Source organism: Pinus tabuliformis, chromosome X (assembly GCF_031772625.1).
Source record: "Pinus tabuliformis cultivar Carrire ecotype Pingquan chromosome X, CPIR1, whole genome shotgun sequence".
NCBI classification, from domain to species: domain Eukaryota; kingdom Viridiplantae; phylum Streptophyta; class Pinopsida; order Pinales; family Pinaceae; genus Pinus; species Pinus tabuliformis.
This window is the reverse complement of record NC_142308.1, coordinates 1,008,656,457-1,008,663,540: the sequence shown is the minus strand read 5'-3', so window position 1 is coordinate 1,008,663,540 and position 7,084 is coordinate 1,008,656,457. Positions and strand designations below refer to the sequence as shown.

The 7,084-nt window shown below is 40.2% G+C and overlaps 1 pseudogene; it reads right to left on the bottom strand.

The window, feature by feature from the left end:
- Positions 1–5,590: 5,590 nt before the first annotated feature.
- On the bottom strand, positions 5,591–6,718 carry LOC149143167 (phospholipase A1-Igamma2, chloroplastic pseudogene; annotated as a pseudogene).
- Positions 6,719–7,084: the final 366 nt, after the last annotated feature.

The window sequence follows — 7,084 nt, the reverse complement described above, 5'->3', positions numbered from 1 at the left end:
AGGGCAATGCCATGGAGATGGGTTTGGAGATTAGCAAGACTTGCTTCAAGATCAGTTGGTATTTCTGGGAAGACACATCCTGTCCAAAGCTATGAGTGAATGTCCCATTGAGATATCTAGTCCAAATAATGGAGCCCCATGTGATCGAGAAATGATAGAATTTGATGAGTTCCAGGACTGCTACTAATGGGTTGCTGGCCCATTATTCTATCTGCCCCAATTCTGACATTGTTACCACCTTTGGGAACCTTGGAAATGTTTTGAGCAAAAAAGGGAATTGCCTTCTTACACAACCCCTAGATTTTAGAGCAAGCTCTGATAGGGATATCATGATCCAAGAGGTGTTGCCTTGGAGAATTAAGGTATTTGGCTTCCAGCACATTTTTCCACCAAGCAGATTGGCCACTAATGAGTCTCCACACAATCTTGCCACCAAAAGCTAGATTTAAGAGCTTTGGTGATCTGATTCCTAAACCTCCATGCTCCTGGGGTTGAATAACTTGTTTCCAATTTATAAGGTTGTATTTCTTTCTTTCATTTTTCCCCCCTTGCCAAAGAAAGTGACGAAGGATGGCTTCCACTTTGTGATGAAAATTGGCAGGAGCTTGCAGAAGTGTAAATTGATATAAGGGAAAAGAAGAAAGACCTGATTTAAGAAGGATTAAGCGTCCTACTAGATTAAGCCAAGAGGAGCCCCATTGCTGCACTTTTCGTTTCATTTTATCTATGATAGTGTCCCATACTTCAACTTTCAAAGGACCAGCACTCACTGGCATCCCAGATAAGAGAAATGCCCCTAGTCTAACTTGCAAGGGACCCAAAATGTGTTGGCAATGTTATGAAGAGTTTGAGCAAATGTGTTACTGATCCATAGATGCAGCTCTTGAGATGTTGACCATACCTCCAGAGTAGCTCATATATTTGTCTAAGAGGGTTTTGAATCAATGAGCTATGATATTGGAGCCTCCTCCCATTAACAGTGTGTCGTCAGCAAATTGAGAATGATTTATGTTTTTGACTCCATTCCCAAATTTAATACCAGTGATAAGACTGATGCATCGATTATAGTCCAAAGCCTTACTGAAAGACTCAGCCATCAAGATGAACAGGTAAGGAGAAAGGGGACAACCTTGTCTTAATCCTCGAGAAGATTGAAAGGAAGGCCCTAGTCTACCATTGATGAGAGGAGAGATCCAAGGACTTGAAATGCATGCTTTGACAAGGTCAAGGAAGGGCACAACAAATCCCATTTTCTTTAGAACAACAAAGAGGAATGAGTGCCTAACTCGGTCGAAGGCATTGGATAAGTCCAGTTTTAAAATGAAACCTTTTTCTTTCCTAGTTTGGCTGGAGTGTATAGCCTCTTAGACAAGAAGAATGGAGTTAGAAATTTGTCTATTGGCCAAGAAGCCTCCTTGATTCTCAGAGATGAGCGAGGGGAGAAGAGGTTTAAGATGAGAAGCGAGGATTTTGGTTAGAATTTTATATGAGGAATTGCAAAGTGAAATGGGCTAAAATCAGGAGAAAGATGAAGGTCGATTCTCTTTAGGGAGGAGGGCAAGATGGATGGCATTGGTGAAACCTCTGATTTTGCACTTGTGTTGGGCCCATTTTATCATCTTAACATGGTCTTTTTTTATTATTCTCCAATAATTTCTGTAGAAGCAGATGGGGAAACCATCTAGGTCAGGAGCCTTGTCTAGCTGAAGCGTCCAGATAGTCTTTTTATTTCTTCTTCTTCAATTTCCTTGGTTTGATTTCATTGATTTCCTCACTGATCTTCGTGGGAAGGTGTTGTAGAAGATATGAGTAATCTTCAGCCTCTTTTGTCTTAGTTAAGAGGATGTTGTAATGTTCCGAGGAAGCCTGTTTAATAGCATCTTGTGTGGTTTGGAGATTGCCTTCAGCATCGGTGATGGAGGTAACATTGTTTCTAATTTTACTGACAGTGGCCTTCTTATGGAAGAAGGCACAATTTTTGTCACCTCCTTGCAGCCATAGATATCTTGATTTTATTCTCCATTTTTTCTCCTCCACTCTATTGGCACGATATAGCTAGAAGTAGAGATCACCTTCGAGTGCTTTGTATTCCTGGGAGAGCCCTCGTTCCTCTATCATGCTGTGAACTTTCTCCAATTTTCTTTTTATTTCAGTTTTAACCTTCTCAGGTTCCTTGTAATAATTTTTTGCCCATTCCTTCAAGGCGCGTTTGGTCCTTTTCAGCTTGTTTTCCTATATGTATCTCGACGACCCTTCTATGTGCTGACTCCATGTGAATTTGACAATCTGATCGAAAATAGGAATGTTTCTCCACAATGGACTATATTTAAATGGAATGGGCCCTAAGGGACAGTGGGCTTCGAGAACAAGAGTTGTGGGATAATGATCAGACGTTGAATAGGGGAGTACAACAATGTATGCGGTGGAGTAAGATGAGAGGAGCGAAACATTCACCAAAATCCTATCTAACTGCTCCATGATATTGTCTTTGCCCAGCTTGCAATTATTCCAAGTAAATCTGCAATTTTTTGGTGCAACATCAACTAGATCTTGGTCCTGCATGATGGTTTCCAACCGTGTTCTGCAAGGGTCATGTGAAAAACAACCTCCTTTTTCTCGTTGGAGTGGAGTATGAGATTGAGATCTGCACCAAGGATAATATTGTTGTTTTGTTCTTCATCTATGTCTGCTTTGAGGCATGTCCAACATTGTTCTTTGTCTCTGTAGTGACTTGGTGCATAGATATTGTAGATAACAATTCTTTTGCCATTTGTTAAGCTCTCTAGAGTGACTTTAATCCAATACTCGCTGATTGTATCTATTGTGTGTTTCCAAACACTGTGGTTCCAAAGGGTTGCGATTCCCCCGGAGGTGCCCCTTGACTCACATATGCAACCTTCATACTGCTTGAGCTGATCAATGATTCCTTTCATTTCTTGGTGTCCTTGTTTTTTTTCTTGTAGCATTAGGATTTCTGGTTTCTCATGAATTATCAGATCATTTAGAGCAACAATTTTGGAGGGGTGCCCTAGTCCCCTGCTATTCCAGGATAGGGCTTTCATCATTGAATGTGAGGGATATAGAGAGTTGCTAGCCCTCCTTGTTCCTTATGTGCTGCGTCTTTACTATTTTGCCCCAAAATGTAAGTTTCTATGGGGTTCTATGTACCCATGGCAATGTCTTTTTGAGCATTTTCATCTCTCTGCTGCTTTGTAGAATTCCTTCCTGGCCCTTGTTTTCTTTTTGTGTCCATATTTACACCATGCTCTTTAGAAGAACACCTGGTAGATCTAGTGGAGGGAGGATCTTGGGAAAAAGAAGAAGAATTTAGCAGAGGGGGGATGGGAGCATTAGTATCAGCTTGGGATAGAGGCACGGAGGGTGGGGGGGGGGGGGGTATTTTCAGGGGGGAAATGGAAGAAAAGGGGTTGGATGATTCTAACGAAGTCTTTGGGGGGGGAGGCGGAGGGGCAGGGGTGGAAGAGTTGAGGAGAGGAGGATCCAGTGAAGAGGTGGAGGGGGAGGCTGTGTGATTAGCCTTGGGAGGAGAAGCTTCGGGGTTTGCCTTAGGGATGGAAGTAGTCTTCTTCTTTTTTACAGTTTCCAATCGCTCATCTTGTGAAACGTTTTCAACATCAACTAATTTAGAGTAGCGATTGGAAAAATGGCCATATTCATGACTTAGCTTGCATTTAAACGGGATCTGTTCGTAGTCCAATTGTTGGATGTCGGTCCAGTGATCCACTTCAAGCTTGATGGCCTCCGGAAGGCCTTTGCTGAGATCAACTTCAACACATATGCGTGCACAAGCTTGCATGTTGTCCTTTGGCTCACTGCGATCAATAAACTTTCCAACAACATTTCCAATGGCTCGAACCGATTCGTCTCCCCAACAATGGAGAGGGAGATAAGGGAGCCGAAACTAGACCGGGACCGCACTAGGAACATCCAATTCAAGATCAAAATCCGGGGTCCATTTGTTGAGGTACAAGCCTCTGGAGTCCATGAAATATGGTCTGTTCCTAAAGATTAGATCCTTGTCTTCTCTTGATTCGAAGTGGAAGGGGAAGTACCCTTTCCCATAGAAGCGGATGGAAATTTTGTCGTTTATTTTATGAGGCCCGTTTTGCTTGACCCACCTTTGCACCATCTTCGGAGAGGACCAGAGACCAGTGAATTGTCCGATGAGACCTCGTTCTTCCAAAGAAAGTGTTGCCATGCGAGGGAGATCAGGGAGGAGAATCATTTCTTGCAAACATTTAGCTTCTTAACAAACTTTGAGATTGTTGGGCGAGGGCGTTGAGGTGGCAAAGATTTGACTAGGGTGGACAAGGCCAGCTGGGTAGCGGCCGCCTCTGAGGTTGCATCCGGAGCGGCCATGGCAAGCGAAGGGCCAAAGGCCGCAAGCACTGGAGAGTGCAGGCTCAGCAGCAGCACGACGCGTGCCCTAGCAGCAGATCCATGTTAGTAGTTAAGTGTTATTTGATCTTGATGATGTAGCTTTGCTTGTCAAGAAAGTTGGAAAAAAAATTATATATCTTGTGGTGTATGTAGATGATCTTTTTCAAATTTAAACCATAATTATATTCCGTGAAGTGAATATTATTATTACAATAGTAATAAATATAATAAATATACATTTATAATAAATCCATTTTTTCTTCACAATTTTCCTTGCCCAATATAGTAGTATGATAAACGAGGAATTTTTCAATTCTCGAGGATAAATTGTGTGCTCATTTACCTATTTACCACCCAATTTTCCATCAATCATGTTACTCTGGGCATAATCAAATGTTTCATCCACAAATTTTCCATCAACAAGTAAGCAACAACTGAAATAAAAAGTTTCTCATAGAGTTTTCTCATTTTTTCTTTTTCAAATAATCTTTTATCTAATATTTATTCTATTATGTTTAGTGATCTAGTTTTTCAAGATGATCTTCCAAAATTTTCTATTCCTTTGATGTATCTTTAAACTTTTAAAAATAATTGCTAATTTATAAATAAAAATGTATGAAGGTGGATATGTAACTTTTGGATTTATCAATTTTTAAAGGAATCAAATTTATAGAATTAATATAAATAAGTAATTTTGAATCTTGAATTTCTACCTTTTTTAAATTTTAAGAAAAAAAATTACATTTCTCCCCAAACATGATGATAAATGTAATGTTCAATGAATCTATAATAATCTTTAAACCATTAAACCCTTTATAAAATTTAAATAAAAATCCAAATTCGACAACTATAAAAGCTAAATCAGAATTCAAATTTAATGTTAATATATCTCAGCAAATCAACTATATTTATATTGTGATATACTAAACTATATTTATATTGTGATATACTAAAAAAGAAATTACAATCAAGATGAGATAACTTTTTATATTTATTTTATCTTTTTCATTGTTATACCGGCTATGACTTGTGATACAAGCTATCGGAATGATAGAGAAGCGTTTGATTCTCATAGAGTCACTAAATGGAATTATCTAATGATTTGATCTTCTCACAAAGAAAACGCTGATAAAATAAAAGAAGACAGTACACAGAACAATCCAAGGCGGTTCAGCCATCATCTGTAGTTCTACTTGTTGTCTACGTTTATCAATTTGATGTTTGTGGCAGTGTTGCGACCAGAATATTTGAAAGGTTTACCCTTTCCGACATAACCATCAATCAGATGAAGATAAACCTTTAGACTGTGGGCGTAAGCAGGATCGAGGTTACGTTTGTCGTGGTTGTCAAGAATGATTTGCACACCGACATGAAAATATGTCCAAGGAAGCCAGTCGAACAGTTTGCTCAACCATCCACATGACTTCTCGTTGAAAACAAGCCCAGGAACTTTTGGAACAATATCTTCCTTGTTTACCAACCGCAACACCTTCACTCCCAACTCCTCCATTCGCAGGGCGAATGTTCTATTGCCTACTCGCGGGCTTGCAAATGTAAATACAGTTACAGGTATAGGCCGTCCCGACACATTTTCGATAAGGATTCTTTTAACGTCATATGAACTTAGGGTTGCGAGAGCAGCTCCCAAGCTGTGCCCAGTTAATGTTACGCTCAGACTTCCCTGCTTGTATTTATCTACCAGTCTAAGAATTTCTAAAATAACAGTATATCTAGCGGATTTTGAATTCTCTCCATGAGAGATGTAACAGCTTAAAAATCCCTCCTCCACTCGGACGCCGCTGTCGATGAAATGAGCAGTAGTTGATAATCCGGCTCGGACGCCCTTGCGGTTGAAACGAGAAATTGCTAATCCGGCAGGAACTAAGACGTCCCTAGCATCCTCTATCCATTCTTGAAGCGTTTGGGTTCCCCTCCACGCTATTACAATATCTCGCCGCCCAAGTCTTTGTATCTCTTTATGATCTGTGCACACTGCAATAAAGCCAATCCAAACGGGTCGCTCTATTTCCCTCCCCAGTATATCAGTGTCGGCGTACAAATACTTAGTCACTTCATAGCCCTTAGGGCAGCACTGCAAATCACCGGCCATTTCATAACTTTGGAACAATTTATCAGGGCTATACTTACACCCACCATAATCATTCATGGAAAGGTCAGAATCGAACGCATCATAACATAACTCTGAAAAATTACCATATCTGAGAATCTCAGCTTTCAAAACTGGATTAATGAGGTCTAATAGCCCTTTCCACGAGTTTGATCCCTGAATATCTTTCCACATATCAGCAAGGGCCATATTTTTGTACCCATTGGGGGTTATCAACTCTTCATGCAAACGAGGGAAGCTTTGATTTGTCAAAGACAAAGGGCTCTTCCTTCGTAGAAATGAAAACAAGTGACGTAGGATTCGATCCATAATTTCTGGATCTGAAAATATAGAAGTGGTGAGATACGGGGTAGGCTGATGATGTGTTAGACTCTGCAGTTGTAAGCAAGCTGAACTCTTATCTGCTATGCTAATCTCAATGTGCATATCACGATACGCTGAATGACATTATATAGGAGAGATCAGAGTTCAATATGATGTATCTGGATATCATACACTAAATTCATGTGCAGCAGGACGATCAGTTTCGCCAATTTGAAAAATTTGACACGGTCC